Raw genomic sequence first — 23973 nt, 5'->3', positions numbered from 1 at the left:
TCATATCATGTCTGGATGTGGCAACCCAGTATGGGGAAAAGGTTCCCAAACTCAAGCAAGAGTCAGAGACATCCCTCATTTCCATTATTGGGGTGTCCCACAAGAACACCCAGCTACCCAACCATAATATATATGCAAAGGACATAGTTCAGACTCATACAGGGTCTATGTTTGTCGTTTCAGTCTCTGTGAGTTTCTATGAGCCCTGCTTACTTGATTCTGTGGACCATGTTCTCCTGGTGTCCTCGATCCCTCTGGCTCCCACAATCCTTCTTCTCTGTTTTCTGTGGGGTTCCCTATCTCTGCCTAGTGTTTGGCTGTGGGTCTCTGCATCTGTTCCCATGGGTTGTTTGCTGGATGATATCAAAGGACAATTGGGCTAGGCGCCAATCAATGAATATAGCAAAATATCATTAGGAATCATGTTATGACTTTTTTTTCTCCCAGTCATGTTTGGATCTATCCTGGATCTCTGGGCTGTCCTGTCTCTGCATTTAATTCTTTTTTTTTTTTTTTTTTTTTTTTGAGACAGGGTTTCTCTGTGTAGCTTTGCGCCTTTCCTGGAACTCGCTTTGGAAACCAGGCTGGCCTCGAACTCACGGAGATCCTCCTGCCTCTGCCTCCGGAGTGCTGGGATTAAAGGCATGTGCTACCACCGCCGGGCTAATTCTTATCAAATCCGTCTAATTGCAAGACAAACCTTTCAACAAAAATGTATTATAAGAAAAAACTGTTAGAAGCATTATGTATTTCTATTTAAAATTTATTTATGTAATATATTTACCAATTCTCCTACCTCAGGCACATTAATTTCTATCAGAGAAGAATTTAGAGTAAGTATGTTGTGGAACGATCCCAGCATCAGCATCTAAAACATCAATATGTGTTAAAAAGAATGCCATATTTTTTTATATTTGTCTTTTGAGATATGTTATGTCCGTGTAGTCCAAGCTTCAATCTGTTTGTGCATATTCATATACTTAACAAGTATCTCAGACTCTGTTCAGTATTCTGCATTCTCTTATTGTTATTCTTAGTTCCAACTGATCTACCTTTAGATTTTTTTCCTTCTATCGTCTACCTACTCAGATTTGCTGTTAAACTATTATATATCTCATTATACTATTTCTCATCCCAAGAACATTTATCTAGTCTTTTTTTCTTTTAAATGATTTCCACTTCATAATTAATACTTTCTATTACTAGGACACCAGCCTTATAGTCTCTTTTATGTGCTTGCCATGGCTTTCGTCCTTTCCCTCTTTAATAATATCATAATAGCTAACTTAGAATATATTTATATTAGATATAACAATTTGCTTCCTAAAGAAGATTCTCTGGGTTGTTAGTTTTCTTTTGTGAGCATGTACTTTGCATGGTTATGTTGTGGAATATGATTTTATTTAGACAAAGATTTTTTTTTTTTGTTTTTGCTTCATAATATTACTTTAACTATGTAAAGGTGTGTTACTTTCTTTATGTTGCCTTTGTTTAACAATGTGAGGAGGTATGTTTAATTATGAAAAGATGTGTTGCATCTGTTTCACTTGGGCTGCCTAAGGCACCTGATTGGTCTAATAAAGAGCTGAAAAGCCAATAGCTAGATAGAAAGAGGAGTAGGTGGAGCTTCCAGGTAGAGAGAATAAATAGGAGGAGACATCTAGGCTCAGGAGGAATGAAGGAAGAGGATGGAGGAGAATGAGGCAGACACCTGGGGCAAGAAGCCAGGCAGATGCCAGCAAACCATACATAGAGAAGAAGTGAAAGTAAGGTATACAGAAAGAAGGTAAAATGCCCCAAGGCAAAACACAGATGAACAGAAACATGATAATTTAAGAGTCATCCAGAAAGGAGCTAAGCTAGGCTGAGCATTCAAGACTAATAAGAAGCCTCTCTGTCATGATTTGAGAGCTGGTTGGTGACCCAAAAGTAAAATCTTGGTACATGTTTATGCTATATTCCTATGATTATAAACTGCTGTTGGAAAAAGGACACATTTTATAATATAATATGGCTATACTGTGATTTCTTCACAGAAACCGCTGTCACTGACATATGCTATGTTGTTACTATCTGTTTGTTGGAAGGCTTTACTGGATTGTGTCTAGCCTGTGTTCTTTGGCATCAGCAGCCAGAGAAGACTCTGTGTAGTTTATATTCAATTCAGCTAAAAGCTTAGAAAATATTTCTCCCATTTCTTCAACCAAGGTTTTTTATCCTCTGCTATGGGGCTCTATATGTGTGCTGACAAAAACCCATAATGCTCTGGCAGGTTAGGTTACAATTGCCTTTATTTCAACTTTTATAAATCCTCAACATCAACAAGAAATAATCAATGTATTCCTTTCATAACCTTTTCCCAGGCATGAGTAGAGCTATGAACGTTTTTATAAGTTTATAAATAGATATTTATAAATTATTTATAGATACCATAAAGCATTTAAGTTCCAATGCATGCCGAATTTGTCTTTCTATACTTTTAACACTGGCCTTCTTTGGGGATGTGTTTTTTTTCTTTTGTCAAATATTTACTTTCCCCAACTTGCTTCACTATATCAGACAGCTGTACTGCTATCAATCTATGTCCAATATTTTTGAGAAAGTAATAAAGACAAGTTTTTCTTCACTAAGAGATGTTTGAGCCTGAGAAAATGAAAGCTTGAACTGTGAGAGGGTATTTCCAGTGACATGTTGGATAAATCTTTGGGGATATGACAACTAAAAACTTGGTCATGATGTATGGTTTTTTTTATGTGATGTTGAATTTGGTTTACAAGTGTTTTATTGGTGATATTTTCATTTATGTATGTCAAATAAAACAACTCATGGTTTTCTTCTCTTGCCATTATTTCCTCATTTGGTTTTGCTATCAGGTAATACTGGTGTCACTGGATGCTTGTTGGAAGTTACTCTTTCTTTCCAATTTTGTGGAATAAATTGAAGGGGAATTCTGTTAAGTCCTTCTTCCAGTTTTGCAGAACTGTCAATCAACCTGATCTTGTACTTTGAGCAATGGATAAAAAAATATTTTTCTTTTTAAAATTGTGTGTGTACTAGTGACTTTATAAATTAATTTAAAAATAAGATTATAATATACATTAGTACAATATGCATTATTTATCTATTCTTTTCTCCCTTTGACATATATAAATGCATACGTGCATATGTAGGTACAGACATATATGTAATGTTAATCAGATGGATATGTTTTCAGGGTTGACTATTTGGTACTGATAACCAATTGATGTGCTCTTTCCTGGGGAAGACCATTTCACCTTTTTGCATCATCTATTAGTTATTTGTGTATTGATGTTTTCACAACACACATGTCTATGTACCACATGCATTCAGTGCTTACGGAAGACAGTGCTAGAAGAAGAAGCTGGGTCCCCCAGAGCTGGTGTTACAGACAATTGTGGGCTGCTACTTGGGTGCTAAGAGTCTATTCCATGTCCACTAGAAAACCAGTACACACTCTTAACCACTGAGAAAATTCTCAAACTCCTTAAAAGCATTTTTTGACTGAACAGATTTTTAACTTCCCTTCTTAGATGATTATTCATCCAGAATATGCATAATCAAAGTTTCAGAAAGGAGAAAGTAAGAAAGGAAGATAGAAAGAATTTTAAAAAACAGTCAAATGTTTTCTAAATTTTACTTATTCCAAGAACAGGTACACTTAATTCACATTTCATATTGAGAACTTAGATTTTAAAAAAAATTAAATTTGAAAGTATCTCAACCAACAAATAATCAAATCTCAGAAAGGAAAGACAAAGAGGTAGTCTTGGGAGTGTCAAACAGAAACAGCTAATGGTAAAATTCTCAATTGATCAACAGATAATTTCTTAGCAGTCAGCATAGACCAGAAAAAAAAATGAACAAAGCATGCAGAATGAAGAGCCCTCACTAAGTTTCCAGATAAATGTTGGTGAGACCAGGCAATGGACAGCATCCTCCACTCCCCTGTGGACAACCCTCTGATAGAGTAGATATGTAGATGTAAGGGTGCAATCTAAGTGGCAGAGCAATCTGAGGATATTGAAGATGCCAGGAAAGTGGTCCATCTGCTGAGGAAAGCTAAGGCATCAAATGAGGCTGATGTAAGGTAGGTGTGTTGTGCTGCAAATGGTAGGGTCCCAGAGGTAAAATTGCCCAAGGACATTATGTCTCAGCTGAAGATAACACACAGCAGATGCTGGGCATGGACCTACGGGCATTAATGCTTATCTTGGAAGGTCTCATCCTTTCTTTGGTCCAATATTTTCTTGTTGAGTTCCTTCTCCATTTTGGAATGGTGATGTTTAATTTCAGCATATATATATATATATAATATATATATATATATATTATATATTATATATATGAAGTATGTATTTATTTTGATTGTTAGAGCCTCACACCTAAGAGATTGCCTTGAAACTCTGTAGAAAATTTTGACATCATTAGGTGAAGTCAGACTAAATGCGTTTTACATAGAGATAACCATGAGTCTTCAGTGTGATGAATCAGATTTGAATTTTGTGATATAAATCTAAATATAACATATCCCCTCAGGTTCTTGCTTGGGAAACTCACTTGCCAAATTTTGATACTATTTTGAAAGCTGTAGTGTGCTAAGTAATGGGTGTATGTCTTTAGGGTCAGTCTTTATCAATGCTGGTTCTGTCTCAGAAGCCACTCTGCAATGCCTTCCCCTGAAGGATGAACTGAAAACATGAATCAAAAATCAAATATCCTCCCTTAAATTATTTCCAAAGGAAATTTGATAACAGTAATGCAAATGTAATATTAGCAAATATAGTCATCTATAAATGGACATCTCAATAGGCTAGGAAGATGGCCCAATGCATAAGTCATGTCACCAAGCCTAACAAACTGAGCTCGGTAACTATGACTGGCATAATAAAAGGAGAGAATAACCTCCCACATGTTTCTTTTGACCTCCATACATATACCATGATCTGCACACAAGTGTGTGTATGGGCACATGTACACACACACACACACAACACACGGGGTTACTCCAACTCTTAAAAACATTATCAAGCTATCCTGCATAGGCCCCAGGTTTCAAACAGCCGACTCATGCAATGAGCACAGGACCCGGTCCCACTGCCTGGATGCCTCCCAAACAGATCAAGCCAATCAACTGTCTCACCCATTCAGAGGGCCTGATCCAGTTGGTGACCCCTCAGCCATTGGTTCATAGTTCATATGTTTCCATTTGTTTGGCTATTTGTCGGCCTGGGAGGAGGGGACTGGACCTACCTGGACTGAGTCTACCAGGTTGATCTCAGTCCACGGAGGAGGCTTTGCCCTGGAGGAGGTGGGAATGGGGGGTGGTCTGGAGGGAAGGTTAGGGGGGCAGGAGAACAAGGGAATCCGTGGCTGATATGTAGAACTGAATTGTATTACAAAATAAAAATTTAAAAAAAATTATCAAGTCAAATGCAGTTATGTATGCTTATCAATGCAGAACTCAGAAGATAGAGGTGGGAAGACAGAAAGGGAGAAGCTTGCCTGACACACAAGAAAGGCCTGTCTCAAATCAATCAATCAATCAATCAATCAATTAATTAATAAAATAAAAATACATTCCATTAAGATACTACATAATTTATAAAACTGAAGAAAGCATTTGCAATTAATAAAGTTTAAGCTTCTTGGGTGAGGGAAGGGGTAGGTTTTGTTTTTTTTTTTTTTGAGACAGGTCTCTCCATACATCCTCTTTCTTTCCTAAAACTCAGTATGTAAACCAGGTCAGCCTTGAACAAATAGAGGTCTACCTGCCTATATCTTCCAAATGACGGAGTTAAAGGCAGGACAAGCACATAAGGCTGAGTATATACATGTTTAATATCAAAAAAAGTGTAAGAAACTCTTTCAGTACAATGGATAAAAAGGACAATCTGTTTGAATAAAAGTAGGCAACATATTTCAATAGACATGTCTCTAATGTTGATACACAAATGATAAATAATTGCATGCACATATGTTCAATCCTGTTGTCTATCGAGCAAATGCAAACCAAAAATCACAAAAAAAAGCTGACCATCTGATCCCTATTATGATTATAATTAAAATACAGAAAGTAAGTTTTAGGAAGGATGTTGAGAAATGTCAACTCTCATCCACTGTTGACTCAAATACAATAAAAAAAGTCACAATGGATCTGAATCTTCACACAGTTAAATATGGCACCATCCCATAAAATATCGACTGTCCCAATAGAAAAATTACAATATATGCCAATTTTAATATGGATATATATATAGCGTATTGTTTACAACATCCCCAAAGTGCAATATGCTTGTAAATGTCCTCAATAAATGAGTGAACAAATTATGGTACATGAGTACTGTGTTCTTACTAAGCCCCAAACCCAACGATGTGCTGCTGTCTGCTCTGATTTCTGTGACTCTCAAGTAAATTTTATAACATGAAGGAAGTAAGATGTAAAATATCTTATATGATATGATTTCTATGAAATATCTGGCATAATAAATAAAGACAGGCAGAAAGTGACACATTACAAAAGGATAATGACAGAATAAATAGTGAATGAGTAATTTTCCAGGATTTTCTGCTTGGATGATGCAGTTTTAAAATCTGAGAAAGCTGATAGTTTAACACTATTAATGTAGGAAATATCATACAAGTAGACATTGAAACTTGTGACTTTTGTGCTATCTAAATTTCATTTCAATAAAGAGACATGCTTGCATGTCTCCTGCATATACTACTATAATCAGGACACATAATTTATCATATTCTATTGCTACACACTAAATACTTTTAATTCATTTTTCACAAAGTAGCTGTGAAAAGGTAAATGTAAATCACCTAGAATTGGCCCGATTGTGCAGGAAAACTATCTCTATTGCAAAACATCCTACTCTTTTAATATTTAATTTATTATTTTATATAGATTTTATTATAAAATATATTTTGATCAAATTTTTCCCTCTCCCTAAACTTTTCCTAGATCCTCCCCATCTCCCTCCATGTTCTTTTTCTCTCAATATCCCACTCTTAATTCAAACTACAGAAGAAAATGGCTAGGTTCTTTGAAAATGTTTGCTGTAGGCCAGAATTAAACAAATCTACTTATGGTGCAAGTTTCATTTCTACCCTTGTATTTTGTGTGGTGTTCTGTTAGACCAGTGGTTCTCCACCTTCCTAATGCTGTGACTCTTTAATATAGTTCCTCATGCTGTGGTGACCCCTAACCATCAAAGTATTTTCATTGATATTTCATGACTGTAATTTTGTTAGTGTCATAGGTCATAATGGAAGTATATGTATTTTTCAACCCAGATAATCCAAAGAGGTCGTGACACACAGGTTGAGAATCACCATTGTGGGGCTCTAATGCACACTTCTAAGCTGTCTCACCAGTATGGAAGAACAAGTAACCACAGGGGGAATAAAAAACTGATTTTAGTTTTCAGTCTTAAATCCTCCCCACAAGTACTTATGTTCTAAACCTCAGCTGATGATTCCCTTCCTTAGGCAAAGCTGCTGCATTCTGAGTTATGCACAGTCAAGAGAACTGAAATTTCTCAGTTGTGCTATCAAAGTACATTTTAGCCAAATTTGTGTGAATTTATGCAGTGAAATCTTATTGATTTAATAACCTCAGAGGTACAATTTCTTTCCCAAAGTCTTATGTGTTTTGTCTTATAATTAATGAGAGGAGGAATAAAATGTAATACTTATCCTGAATATGTGATAGAGACAGAAGGAGACGACATTTGTTCTAGAAACATCTGAGCTTCAGGCTTCGGAAGATATGACTCATTTTGTAACCCACACACAAGTATTATGTGTTAGTTTGGTTTCTGCTGTCACAAGGAAGTACCTGAGGCTGGACATTCAAAGAGCATGGTGCTGGCATCTGCCTGTCTCTGGTGAGGATTTACAGTTTCAATTCTACCAGAGTTTTCTAGTGGACATTTAAATTATTCAATCTTACTAATGGATTTGAATTTTAAACAGTTTTACTTAAAAATTAAAATTGATCTAGTAAATCTGTGCTTCTCTTCACAGATGGCTCTACCTCTTTGGGGCATTTTTAGAGTGATGTAGAGTGTGTTGTTGGTAATTTAAATGATGGGAACCCATTGGCATTCTAGGCATTTGGCAGTGATGCTCAACTTTCTGTTTCTGGTAAATCAGCCTGAAACTTTTAAGAATAGTCTCTCATTAGTGTGACTTTTGAATTAAACCAATAAGATACATACATAAAGTCTTACTTGTAACTATTTGAGTATATCAAACCATCTAAGGGACCATTGGAATCAAACACATTATTGCAAGGTGTAATTTATACAAAAATTTCGAGGAGATAAATTACAATACAAATTGAGAAAATAGATTGCTTTGCTCTATATGATAATTAAAGAGAAGTTATTTCACCAGGTGGTGGTGGCACACACCTTTAACTCCAGCACTCAGAAGGCAGAGCCAGGTGGATCTCTGTGAATTTGAGGCCAACCTGGTCTACAGAGCAAGATCCAGGACAGGCACCAAAACTATACAGAGAAACCCTCTCTCAAAAAAACCACAAAAAAAGAAAGAGAGAGAGAGAAGTTATTTCCATCAACACAGAAATAATAGCACTGACTTGCCACAAAAATAATTCATGTGCTTCTGCTTTCTAGCTTGCATTTTACATGTACCTGCCCAGCAATGCAAGCTCTCAGTTTCTTCCATAGGCCTTCTCATGAAGTCAGGTTCCAGCTATGGATTAAACACATATGCCCGTATATCTTCATGTCATATCATTATCATTTAGTCGCCTTTTGATTAATTTTATAAACTAACTAGAGTCTTAATAATATACTGAATTATTATTTTGATTGCATCTATAGTTATTTTATACAATGATCAAATGACTCTTTGCTAAATAACTAGAATATGATGTCATCACTACAAGAAAGAAGATGCTGTCTCCTGTACAGATGGTACCTACTGTAGCAGATCAAGCACAGATTTAGTGTCTGAAATGGGCATTTGGCATCTCTTTGTGCTCTCGATGCCCCTAATCTCAAACTTTATCATCTTAAAGACTTCTCTGTTCACAAACTCCATGTACTCTGCACTTCTCATTTCTGAACTGGTTGACTTCTCTCATGACCCAGACCATTCTTCCAGTGTGAAGTGTCCCCACCCTCTTCAATGGTATACTTAGCTTTCATTCTCTCTCTTTCATTGCCCTCGTTTCTTTCACAATGAAGCCCTTCCTGCTCTTCCCTTGGGCTCTATTTTTATGTTTGCATTGATAATATTTTGTATTTATTCAGTTGTTTAGTGATTCACCCCAAACCTACATTCCAATGACACTGTAAGTTCCTATTATATAAAAGTTTGTAAACTTATTTAATTACTTCATTCAGACATGCCAAGCTTTTCAGTGAATAGTATGTAGTAGAGTTCAATAAAACTTAACCACATACCCTTGCAAATGAAAATTCAAATGTCAAAATATGCCCCAAAGGAAGAATATCAGTCTAGATACCTTTCTTTTTGAGTAACCGAGACTGGAATTGAATTCCTGCTCCTGCCTACTGACTTCTGGGATTACAGGAATATGCAACCATGATAATTAATTTGAGACATCTATTCATTAAATGTTAATTATATGGCTAATGTAATGTTTGAATATGGTACTTCCTCTAGTTCATGCTAAATTTAATCCCCTTTGGGAGGCATTATGAGAATAGAAACTTAATCTTCCTCTCTGTTTAGATTTAAGACCATAGAGAAATGATTAGGATAAAAGTCATTAGGTATAGCTTCGTGATTGAATCCTTGTGAATGTATATAGCAAAAAGGAGAGAGGCCACACCTGTCAGGAAACCAGATAGACTACCCCCAGACCTTTTCTTCTCTCTCTCTATTCCACCAGAAAGAATCCCTCAGTCCCATCCTTAACACTACAACAGAACACCAGCTGCATCTTCCAGCCAGCTGTCCACATCTCCTGTGGATCCCACTGACCATCCCCTTCTAATATCCCTATACTGTTCATCACTTAATCCTAACCTTTAACACGGACAGGCATTCTTTGTGGACATATCAACTGAGTAAGACAGTAAAACAGATAACACACAGACATCACATTCTCTAAAAATCCAGAGAGGAAACAGAAACCAAGGAACAAAAACACCTACCCAACAAAGGCAAACACAGAAATCAGCACCTGGAGTTATAATCATCCCAAAACCAGGTGCTTATACACCATCATAAAAAAAAAAAAATCAAAAAGACCCAGGACAATATGTCTCTACTAGAGGCCAGCTTTCTTAACATAGCAGTCCCTGCATATTCCAAATAGGTGAACACCAGGAAAAGACCTTAAAACCAACGGTATGAAGTTAATATAGGTTTCTAAAGGTGAAATGAATAAATCACGTAAAGAAATTCAGAAAAACTATTGGGGGAGATGAGTAAATCCCTTCAAAAAAATTCAAATGAATGATTTAAGGAAAGAAATAAAATTCTTCAACACCTGCAAATGGAAAGAGAAGCAATAAAGAAAACAAAAAATGAGGGAATTCTGGAATATTTTTAGGAATTTGCACAGAAACTACAGAAGAAACTTTCATCAATAGTACACAGGAGAAGGAAGAGAGAATCTCAGGTATTGAAGATATGATAGAAGAAATGAATACATCAGTCAACAATAACCACAAATCTAAAAACTCCTGACACAAAACATCCAGAAAATTTGGGACACTATGAAAAAACCAAACCTAAGAATAATAGGAATAGAGGAAAGAAAAGAATCCCAGCTCAAAGGCCCATCAAATGTTTTCAACAAAATCATAGAAGAAAACTTTCCTAACATAAAGAAGGACATGAATATAAAAGTACAGGAAGCATAGAGAACACCAAATAGGTTAGATCAGAAAATAAATTCCAGTTGCCACATAATAATCAAAACACTAAATATACAGAACAAAGAAAGAATATTAAAATCTGAATGGAAAAAGACCTAATAACAGCAGGGCAGGGGTGACACATGCTTTTAATCCTAGCACTCAGGAGGCAGAGCCAGTTGGATCTCTCTGAGTTCGAGGCCAGCCTGGGCTACAGAACAAGATCCAGGACAGGCACCAAAACTACACAGAGAAACCCTGTCTAGAGAAACCAAAACAAACAAACAAACAAACAAACAAAAAACCCAAAGACCAAATAACATATAAATTCAGAAGTATTATAATTATACCTGACTTCTTATTGGAGACTGTAAAAGCCATGAGGGCCAGGCCAGATATATTGCAGACTCTAAGAGACCACAGATGCCAGCCAAGACTACTATACCCAGCAAAACTTTCAATCACCATAGATACATAAAATAACTTATCCCATGATAAAGCCAAACTTAAACAAAATTTTCTTTAAATCCAACCATACAGAAGGTTCTAGAAAGAAAGTTCCAACCTAAAGGAGTTAACTACTCCATTGAAAAGACAGGAAATAAATAATCTCTCACCAGCATAACCAAAAGAAGTGCGCGCGCACACACACACACAAGTACACAACACTACCTCCACCACCACCATCAACAAAAACAATAAGAATTAACAGTCAGTGATCCTTGATATTTTTTCAATATCAATAGTCTCAATTTCCCCACTGAAAGGACACAAGACTAACAGAATGGAAGTGAAAACCGAATCCATCCTTCTGCTACATCCAAAAACCGCACCACTACATCAATGATAGAGATTTCCAAGCAAGCAGGCCTAAAAAGGAAGCTGGTGTAGCCATTTTAATATCTAACAAAATAGACTTCAATCCAAAACTACTAAAGGAAATGGAGAAGGACACAGCATACTCATAAAGGAACAATCCACCAAGATGACATTTTAAATCTTAACAATTATGCCCCAAATACAAAGGAACTCAAGTTTGTGAAAGGAACACTGTTACAGCTTAAACTGCATATTGACCTTCAAACACTGGTAGAAGGAGATTTAAATAACCCACTCTCAACAATGGATAGGTCATCCACTCAAAAACTAGACAGAGAAATACTGGAGTGAACAGACATTATAAGCCAAACAGGCCTAACAAATATCTACATAACACCCAAACATGAAAGATATACCTTTTTCTCAGCAGCTCATAAAGCTTTCTCAAAAAAATCAAATTTCAACATATACATGACCATCTAAATAACTCCCTGCATCCTAATAGACCGCCATGGATTTAAGCTGGAGACCAGAAACAACAGAAAGCTTAAAAACTCATGGACACTGGACAGCTCACTACTGAATGAAGAATGAGTCAAGATAGGAATATAGAAAGAAATTAAAGACTTTCTGGAACCAATGAAAGGGATAATAGCATACCCAAAGGGAAACAATGAATGTGATGCTAAGAGGGAGGTTCATACTACTAAGTGCCTACAAAAAGGGGAGAGATTTCATACTAGCAACTTAACAGCACATCTGAAAACTCTAGAGAAAAAGAAAAGAAGCAAATACACCCAAGAGTAGTAGAAGGCAAGAAATAATCAAACTGAAAGCTGAAATCAAGAAAATACAAATGAAGATAATAATATAAATAGTTAATGAAACAGAGAGTTAGTTCTTTGAGAAAATACACAAGATAGAAAAAAAATACTTATCCAAACTAACTAAAAGGCAGAAAGAGAATATCCAAATCAACAATATCATAAATAAAAATCAGGGCATAACAACAGAAACTGAGGAGATTTAGTAAATTATAAGAATGTATTTTAAGAACCTGAACTATATTAAATTGTAAAATCTAAAAGAAATAGATAATTTTATAGATAGATACCACTTATCAAAGTAAAATTAGAAATAGATATAGTCAGTGAAAGACTCTTCCCATTCCCCTCCCAAAAGGCCAGATGATTTTAGGACAGAATTCTGCCAGATTTTCAAAGTAGAGCTAACTCCAGTGCTCCTCAAATTATTCCACAAAATAGAAGTAAAAGGAAATTTGCCCAATGAATTTTATGAGGTCACCATTACCCTGATAACCTAATCACATAAAGATTGAACAAGGAAAGAAAATTAGAGACTGATTCCCCTTATGAGCTAAGACAATCAATAAAAGACTTGCAAACCAAATCCAAGAACTCATCCAAAAGATCATCTAACATGATCAAGTAAGTTTGATCCCAGAGATACAGGGATGGTTTAATATATGAAAAGAAGTAAATGCAATCCAACATATAAATAAACTGAAAGAAGAATAAGCACATGGTCATTTCATTAGATGCAGAAAATGAGTTTGACAGAATTCAGCACCCCTTTATGATAAAAGTACTGGAGAGAATAGAGATACAAGAGACATTAGACAATATATAGCAAGCCTATAGTCTTCATCAAATTAAATGGAGAGAAACTCAAAGAATTCCATTAAAATCAGAAATCATACAATGTTGTCCACTCTTTCCATACCTATTCACTATAATACTTGAAGCCTTATCAAGAGCAATAAGACAACTGAAGGAGATCAAGTGGATACAAATTGGAAAAGAAGAAGTCAAAGTGTAATTATTTACAGATAATATAATAGTATATACAAGTGACCCTAAAAATTCCACCAGAGAACTCCTACAGCTGAAAAACATTTTCAGGGAAGTGAATGGATAAAATATTAACTGAAAAAAAATAGTCCTTCTACATACAAGTGACAAAGGGGCTGAGAAAGAAATCAGGGAAACAACCACTTTAGTGGTATCCTATATTATATAAAATGTCTAGGGGTAACTCTAACCAGGCAAGTGAAAGACTTGGATGATAAAAAAAAATTAAGTCTTTGAAGAAAGACATTGAAGAAGATGGAAAGATGCCCCATGTTCATGGATCAGTAGGATTAATGGTAGTAAAAATGGACAACTTAACAAAAGCAATCTATAGCTTTAATGCAATCCTCATCAAAATTCCAACACAATTATTTAGAGATCTTGAAAGGACAGTTTCTCCACTTCACAGGGGAAAAAGCAGAATAGCTAAAACATTCCTGAACAATAAAAGAAATACTGGAAGTATCAGCATACCTGATCTCAAGTTGTATTACAGAGCTAATGCAGTAAAACTGGCATGGTATTGGCATTAAGAAAGATATGTTAATCAATACAATCAGATTGAAGACCAATGCATAAACCCACAAACCTATGGACACTTGATTTTTGATATGGAAGCCAGAAATATACAATGGGAAAAGACAACATCTTCAACAAATTGTGCTGGCCAAACTGAATGTCTGCATGCAGAGAATGCAAATTAATTTCTATTTATCACCCTTTACAAAATCTAGTCTAAGTGGATCAAAAATCTCAACATAAAACCAGATATACTGAACCTGATAAAAGAGAAAGTGGGAACTCTTTCACATAAGAGACATTTTTTTTCAGAGCAGAACACCTATAGTGCAGAAACTAATATCAATAATTAATAAATGGAACCTCAGGAAACTGAAAACCTTATGTATGGCAAAAGACACCACCAACTGGACAAAGCAGCAGCCCACAGAATGAGAAAAGATTTTTACCAATTCTATATCTGGTAGAGGACTAATATCCAAAATAGATACAGAACTCAAGCAATTAGATATCAATACTCACATAATCCAATTAAAAACGGGTACAGACCTAAACAGAGAATCCTCAACAGAGGATCTCAAATGGCTGAGAAGATTTTTAGAAATGTTCTACATCCTTAGCCATCAGGAAAATACAAATCAAAACTACTTTGAGATTTCAACTTACTCATGTCAGAATGGCTAAATGCTGGTAAGAATGGGGAGTAACTGGAACACTCCTCCATTGCTGGTGGGAGTGCAAACTTTTGCACCTAGTATGGGAATCAAAATGGTAGTTCTGTAGAAAATTGGGACTTTATATACCTCAAAACCAAGCTATGCTATTCTTGGCCATATACCTAAAGGACAGGATGCTCAGTCGTGACACAAAGACACTTGCTCAACCCTGTTCATTGTGGATTTATTTATAATAGCCAGAAACTGGAAACAACCTAAATGCCCCTCATCAGAAGAATTGGTAAACAAATGTGATACAGTTACAAAATAAAGTATTTGTCAGCTCTTAAAAAATGACATAATGAAGTTTGTAGGCAAACAGATGGAACTAGAAAAATTCATCCTGAGTGAAGTAATCCAGACCCAGAAACACAAAGATTGTGTGTACTAACTTATACATGGAAATTAGCCATTAAATAAATGATAACCAAGCTACAACCCCTACTCCCAGAGTATTTAGGTAAGAGAAGAGGTCTAGAATAGATACATGCATCTTTCTGGGAAGGAGAAATAGAACACATTTTCTGTGGGGACTGGGACAGGTGGGGAGGGAAGAGGTGGCAGGGGAGAGATGAGATGGGGAAAGAGAATGCAGGGAGAGACTGCTTGAATTTGTGGGCATTTAGGAGGTGGTGTGGAAACCTAGTGCTGTGGAAATTTCATAGAATCCAGGAAGGTGATCAGAATGAGGACTCCTAGTAACAGGGGATACAGAGTCTCATCTGTTCATTTCTTGTAAGTAGGTAAGTGATGGGTTTGGGTTTCATTGAATTGAGTTGTTAGCCAAGAGGGGTCCCATGGAAATCCCCAAACAACCCAGGCTGATGCTAAGACAAAAGGTCACTATCTCCAAACTCACAGAAGGACCCTATTGCCAATTCCAACACCCACACAACTCATTGAACATGGAGAAGTTGAGCTGATTGCTACATGAAACCTTTACTCCTATGTTCTAATCTCTGGGTGCAGGAAGATACTCTGTAGGCTACTGAAAGAGAAACCTGCACACTAACACAGCCACAAGACCATTGACCTACAATCTGTCCTGTCTGCAAAATATACTAGGGCAATGGTGGTACAGAACTTGTGGATGTAGCCAAACAATGTCTGATTTTACTTAATGCTGGCTTGATGAGAAGGAACCTATACATGACAGTGCTTTGGTAACCAAGAACTGGAGACTAGATAGCCCAAGGACCTAGGATAAAACCTAATGATACTGAGCAAATAAAAAAAAATCAGTGAAATGATTCCTAATGATATTCTGCTATACTCACAAATCAGTGGCTTATCCAATAATCATCAGAGAGGTTTCCTTGAGCAAAGGAAGGGAAAAGATACAGAGACACATCCAGACATTGTGTGGAGAGAGAGTCTAAATCACATGTCTCCATCAATCCCTCCCCTGAGAGCCCAGGCAATTTCAAAGAAGAGGAGGCAGAAAGACTGTAAGTCAGAGGGGATGGAGAACAAGCCCCTCTGAATCAACTAACCAAGGCCGAATGCCCTCAAAAAAAAAAAAAAAAAAGCTGAATCAGCAAGTACAGGGCCTACATGGGTCTACACCAGGTCCTCTGCATATATACTATAGCTGTGAGTATTAGTTTCATATTTTTATGGGACTCCTGACTTTGAGAACTAGTGGGTTTTTGACTCTTGCCTGCTCTTAGGACTCTTTTCCTCATGTTGTGTTACTGTGTCCAACTTTGATATGAGAGTTTTTGCTTCATTTTGTTATATATTATTTTGTCACATTCGGTTGTTATCTCTTAGAATCCTGTTCTTTCTCATTTTTACTCATTATTTTTATTTGAAAATAGATTCTGCACACACACACAATACATCCCAACCACAGTTTCACCTCCTTCTTCTCCTATCTCTTCTCAACTCCTCTCTCCAACAGCTCTACTCCCCTTCCATTTTTCTTCAAAAAAGAGGTGGTCTCTAAGAGATGACAGCCAGATATGAGAAAACAAGATACAATATGACAAGGAAAAAGTGATTATAATGAAGATGCAACCTAATAGGAGAAAAGGGGTCCCAAGACAGAAGAAAAGAGTTAGAGAAACACCCATTCCCACAATTAGGAGTCTCACAAGAACTCCAAGCAGTCATTACATATATGCAAAGGACCTAGTGTAAATCCATGCAGACCCTTTGCTTGCCATTTCAAGAAAGAGATCTGTAGGTGAGGAGAGGTAAGGAGGGGTTGGGAAGAACAGAGTGAGGGAAAATTATAATCAGGATATATTGTATGAGAAAATAATCTCCTCTCAATTAAAACAAATGGAGAAAGAACATCAAACACATAGACACACCCATACTGACTTTTTGTTTACTTGGTATGCCCTGAGACATCATGGGAATCTTCCATCAAGTTCTTCAGAATATTTGGACTCTCAGCCTGCAGATGCATGAGCTGCAATAAATGCCTGTTTTTCAAAGTAGCTTAAATCTGGTATTTTGTTATGGTGATGATGGATGAACTATGACAGCAGCTAGTAGCGATGGATGGATGTTCTAAAATCTTAGACTATACAAGTTCAGAGGAGAAGTAAAACTAGCTATGCTTCAGTTTTTATTAAATAAGAAATACACATATTTACATATCAATTTTATATATTACAATAAAAAATATAAAACTATTATTTATTTACATTGTTTCACAAGTATTTTTATTAAAGTGAATTTCTTTTAAAAGCCATACTCTTTTTTTTTTGTGATGAACCCTACACATGTTATCTTAAAACCATGTCATATAAACTTAAACTACTCAGATCAAATCTATATGTTGAACCGCTAATGTTCAATGTAACACTATTTGACAACAGGACCATTGAAAGATAGTTGGGTCCTAGGCTATTAGAAGAGAGAATCCCATTGTGAAATTAGTGAATTAGTAAATTGATGCAAAGAGATACATGAGTAAACATTCTCCCTCTCTGTGACTCTCTCTCTTCTTCTCTCCCTTTTCACTCTTGCCTTCTCTCCATTCTTCTCAAAAAGATAGTTAAAATTGAGGAATGGAGTCCCAATATAATCTGACCATGCTGCTCTCCTAATACCATGTTTCCAAGTTGCCAAATCTGTGAAAAATGAATGTCTGTTGTTCAAGCTACCAACACGATAGCAATGTATTAAATCAGATGGAATAAGATGACTTCATTTATTATTTTCCAGGTTTGTGTAGCCTTTGCTCCAAACGGGAGAGTAAAGATTTTAGATTTAAGACTCATATATGAATGCTAGAATTCTTACACTAGCACTCTTCTATTAATCTTTGCCAAAAAATGATAAACATTTAAAAAAAAATTACAAGTCCACATAGTCTAAAATATTTAAATGCCATATAAAACAAACTATGGATGCACTCATATTTATAATCCTGATGATTTTGCCATCAACAAGATTGAGAACTTATGCATTAATTCAATGAAGAAAATATACACAACCTATGTATGAATTATCCCTAGTCCATCTTACCCTGCTGAATATAATACTATGACAATTTCAGTGTCTTGATGGGGCTAATAATTTTTATGAATACTGGCCATGTGATTCATCAATGGCCTCTGATTAGAAAGAAAAGTTATTGTCTTAATTGTTTTGCTTAATACATATCAATAAACTCTTAGAACCTTGACATCATTTATCATCATTCAAGAACAAATACACATTTTCTTGAAATTATGTATCACTTTTCATGGAGAGCTTCTTCTTTTGTTCTGCTAATTCGTGGTTCAACAGTCACTTCTTGTTCTATTTGCTCTTTCCCCTTACCGTCCTCACTGTATTCTTGCTCTCTCCAGACTCCTCCCAGATACATCTCCCATCCTATAGACATTGAATTTTATGTCTCCATTATTACTCTTTTGTGCTGCTTACATACTTTTGAGTGTGTGGATATCCGCTGTGTCATGGTCAGCCTACGAGGGTTTCCAGCACAGAACTTGTGCAAATTCAAGCCAGACGGAAATTCTATCATGAAGAGGGAAAGTAGGCATAAAGTTCCACCATTAGCTGAGGCATTATTGGAAACTGGTCACTGCTGAGAGAGGGGGGAGTCGGTTTTCTTTCTTAAATTCATGAGTACAAAATTATACCATGTTTCTTGTAACATTTTTATAATTTTAGATTATGTCCAATTAACGAAAATATAACTTACAAAATTAAGTCCAATAAAATCATCATCAGTCATTCCTAATTTGCTATCACAGAAACTTTAACTTTTTTACTATATACAACTTATTCCCAAATGTGTATGGTGGTTCATGTCTGTAATACCAGAGCTTGGGAGCTGGAAGCTAGAAAATCAATTTAAAATTATCCTGAGCAACATAGCAAGTTGGAGGTTGATGTGGACTATATGAGAACTTGTCTTAAAAAATAAACAAGAACTAGCCGGGCAGTGGTGGCACACTCCTTTAATCCCAGCACTCAGGAGGCAGAGGCAGGTGGATCTCTGTGAGTTCCAGGCCAGCCTGGCCTACAGAGTGAGTTCCGGGAAAGGCACAAAGCTACACAGAGAAACCCTGTCTTGAAAAACAAACAAACAAACAATAAATAAACAAATAACAAACAATGAAAAACTTCACTCCCTAAAGTTTCCATTTTGCTTACTTCAATAAAGATACTTCTTCAAGTGTCTAGTTTGCAACTTTTAAAGTAAAATCTGGGCATGACCTTAGAACTGATGACTTAATTTGATATGTGCAAAATGGCTCATGGTGTCAATGTAACCCACACAATAGCACTATTAGGGGGGAACTGGTGGATTTGTTCATGTTTTTAACTGGTCAATTTAGAAAATGCTGCTAACAAGAACAATAAATTAATGATTTTTTTTTATTGTTCCACCATGCTGTAACAACATCTGAAGCTACTCAAGCAAACGCACTAAGAAGACACTGTGGATATTAAAACAAAACTAAACATGTCTGCTTTCAGGAGCACACATGCATATTCATAGCAAGAAATCTCTCCACCCTAATAGGAGCTATCAATCAACTATCAAAAAGTCTACACAGAAATGAAAAGAATAATTGATTAACTGAAAGTTTAGATTTCCCAATTACATACTTGAATAAATATATTTACCCATAAAGAATAAAACCTGTCATACTCAACTTCCTAAAAAAATAAGGCTAGTACTTATGTCTTAAGTGCATGATTACACTAATAAAAATCACAAAATCAAGTGGCTATAATAATCTGTTAAACTCATATTTTCTGTAAATAAGAGTGGTTGACAGCTACATCTGGGATGTAATGAGGACAATAGTATTGGATCATGAGTTCAGTTTCCCTGACATACAGGATATGTTCAAAAATAAATAGGGTGACTCAGTAAGTTCCTAACTCAATTAAAAGAAATAACAATTAAGAAATGTGTCACTGAATCTCAGTGATAGAAAGGGCGTGCCTAACGTGCACAAGACCCTGGGTTTGGTCCTAGTCTCGAAAATTAGAAGAAAAATATACCTTTTAAGTTATTTCTAAGCTATATTTATCATCCTAAATCTTTAATATTTATGTCTGTAATGAAATGTAAACAAAAGAATTGAGGAATGCCTAAACAGGCCAGTATAAATTTTTGCTAGACTGACAATAGTGCTTTTATTGGCCTTCTACTGCTTTTAAGTTACTAATCCATCTGTTTCCAAAACTTTGATAATTATACTAATAAGAAAAAAAAAGACATTTTAAAATCCCAGAGGAAGAAAAACAATGGTATTGGCATGTGCAACAGTAGGTTCTTCCAGAGTCATGCTAAGAAATTATAGGCACCCCAACTCTCAAACATTTGCCTAATTAACATCAGATTGCGGTATCAATGTAAATTATTTCCCTTTTATCTGGCATGCTTAGAGTCAACAAAGGACCTCACATATGTCAAGCAATCACTCTACACCTAAGCTCCATTTCCAACCCTCACACCACTATGTACACATTCTCTGCTATGGCTCATTCAGTGCTGTTACACAGAAGAACATCATGACTCTGTTTATTTCAAAACAAGACATTGGGAATCATAATTATCTACAGTCATTATAATCCTCAGTTTCAGAAATTTTCATTAATCCTAAAATGTATAATGTTACTGAGTATGGAACACTGAGAAATCTGTCTTGATATCGTTCAAAAAAATCAAGATACTGACCCTGTTCCTCTGTTGAGAGTCTGAGCATACTCATTAGTCCTTAGAAGTTTCCTTCAAGCTTTTTATTTTGTTTTTGTTTTTGTTTTGTTTGTTTGTTTTTTTTGAGACAGGGTTTCTCCACATAGTTTTTGTGCCTGTCCTGGATCTTGCTCTGTAGACCAGGCTGGCCAAGAACTCACAGAGATCTGCCTGGCTCTGCCTCCCGAGTGCTGGGACTAAAGGCATGCGCCACCACCACCCGGCTCCTTCAAGCTTTTAATTCTGTGTACTCTCTTCTCTCTATTTCAGGTCCATTTAGTTTTTTTTTTTTTTTGGCAGAATTTAGCTTCAAGTGACAACAGGATAAAGTCTGTCTAGTTGCACCTCTTAGAGCCATATTTCACCCTGTGTTTCTACTCATGTTTCTCTCTTCAATTTCAAAAGCAGCAACAAAACTAGTTTCTTCTCTGACATTCATTTCTAGTCTTTCTTTTGACAAACTGAAGAATGATTTGGGCTTTTAAGGACCCACATTAATCACATTTGATGTACATAATATTTTTATATTAAGGTCTATAAATGTAAATACATCTTCACAGACCCACTTTCCATGTCTTATTATACACAGTTTCCAGGTAGGTAAGTCATTTTATCTACTCTGTAGAGAGTCATTCTGTGTCCTGCCTGCCAGCTCTAAAATCAGGACATGGAGACTACTTATTAATTACGAAAGCTCGGCCTAGAGCTTGCTTGCCCAATAGCTCTTATATGTTAAATTAGCCCATTTCTACTCATCTATGTGTTGCCATATGATTCATGGTATTTACCTGTCCTCATGCATGTCTTACTTCCTCTCTTTGTGTCTAGCATTTCCACCCTTCTTCTTTCCAGTGTCCTCTGTGCCTGGAAATCCTTCATAGCTATTGGCCGTTCAGGTTTTATTAAACCAGTCACAGTGACATATCTTCACATAGTGTAAAGGGATGTTCTACAACATTACTAAATCTACATGCTGATTCAGTGATTGCTTTCTTTCCTTTATTATGCTTAAAATGCCTCCCAGAATCCTGCTTGCCAGTTCCATAGTGATTTCCACACTTTAGATAACTTCTTGTCTTGGTGTCACCATTCAAAACATAGAGATTTTCTATTGTGGTTGAAACAAATGTCTAAAATTATCTGGTTTAAACCAACACAGTTGTGTTTCACATTCTTGTATGTCAGAAGATCAGGTCTAACATGATGCAAGTGTGTCCTCTTTCACAGTTTCATGAGAACACATCATGAAAACTGTTCTCTGTTCCTCTCTAGAGGCTTGGATAACGCTCTTTCAGTCTCATGCAGGTTGACAGACCAGGTGCTAGGGTTAGATTCCCTCATTTTCCTTCTTTGCTAATTGTTAGTGTAAAGCCCACACACCACAAAGGCACCCGTATTCCTGTTCATTGGCTGATCTTTACATTTAGAACCAGAACTAAGCAGCTAAGTCTTCCCACTTTTAATATCTCTGCACTCCATTTCCAAATGACAAAATTTCTTTACTTATTAAGACACGCTAGAACAGAATATCCCATCTAGATAATCCATTGAGAATAGGTACCCAGTCTTCAGATCACTAAATTTAATCACATGCCTAAAGTTTTCTTTTCCTTAGTGGAATATGGTATATGTTTACATAATCTGAAAATGGATAGATAGACATTGTTAGAACAGAAAGATGATCTTGTGAAAACTTTCTGCCACACATATTTTCCTTTTCCTATCTTTAAGTAACTATCTGAACTAGTGCTCAAATTGGACCCTGGGTAACATTCAAGTGCAAATATGGAATAGTTGTGGAATTGAAAACTATATTTTCAGTTCATAATAACAAGCTAAAGTGAAAATAAATCCTAAGCCAACAAAATAAATACTTTTTTTTAAATTTTAATCATTATAAATGAAAAATCCAGTGCAACAAAAGCAGTAATTTCCTAATCAATTGGTCCTCTAAGGAAATTATTTTAGCTTTGGCAAAACTAGGAGTGAACGTATCAGCACAGGTAGTCATAGACCAATGACAGAGAAGATGTAAACAGGAGGTCCTGAGAATGCCTTTACATTCAACAGTGCAAGTCAGACTCCTGAAGCATTGTTATCTGTGAGTTCTGCAGGCGGAGTGGAGGCAGACACAGCAATAAAATGAAAAGGAAATGCTATGGCCTGAGCCTGAAAGGTCAGTGAAAGGAATTTCATTTGAGCTCAGTGTAGTAGTAATTGCTCCAGCTACAGACTGTGAAAATGACCCCTGAAATGGTACCGTTTCTGGCTTGCTAATTGCATCAACCTAGCCAGCACTAAAAAGGGAATCAGAGTAATTGGTGTGGCATGGTGAATTCAAGAGACTCCCTGACCCCATTTCAATTGCAGCAAATAACCCAGTGCTGAGGAGTTATTCAGTGCATGAACTCAGCCTGCCAGACGTCTGCACAGTGACTCGCTAAGGAAGCACAGACTGAGAAGTTATTTTTTGTGTGTGTTTTGGGGATAAATATACCTGGCACCCTAACTCGAGGAAGATATAAGAAATAGCCACTCAATGAGTGTTGAACCTGAATGCAAGCTGCCAATCTGCTTCTCAGGAGTGTGAGGGAGAGCATCTGGTCCTTTCTTCAAAGAGTGCTTTTGCAAGAGGAATAGAGGTGAGAACTAAGCAATGTGAAGGATCTGTCACCTATTCTACGATTTAGGTGACATGTTCATCTGATGACAAGCCCATGCCACTATTAATGCAAAGTTAAGCACATCAGGAAATATAAAATTGGTACTGGGTAGGGGAAAAAAGAAAATGCAGATGGGCTTTATTTTTTTAAACTCCAGATGAATAACTAATGAAGAGAGAGATGAAGATGGAATTTAAAAATTGTTGATTAAACAGATGTTTTCCAAACACCTCTCTACCATAGAAAATGTTCTCATTTCAATAACTTTAGAAATTCATTTGCAGAAAAATAGTGTGTCATGAAACCGAGGTACCCAAATAG

Source organism: Peromyscus eremicus, chromosome 18 (genome assembly GCF_949786415.1).
Source record: "Peromyscus eremicus chromosome 18, PerEre_H2_v1, whole genome shotgun sequence".
Taxonomy (NCBI): Eukaryota; Metazoa; Chordata; class Mammalia; order Rodentia; family Cricetidae; genus Peromyscus; species Peromyscus eremicus.
Note: the sequence above shows the minus strand (reverse complement) of the source record.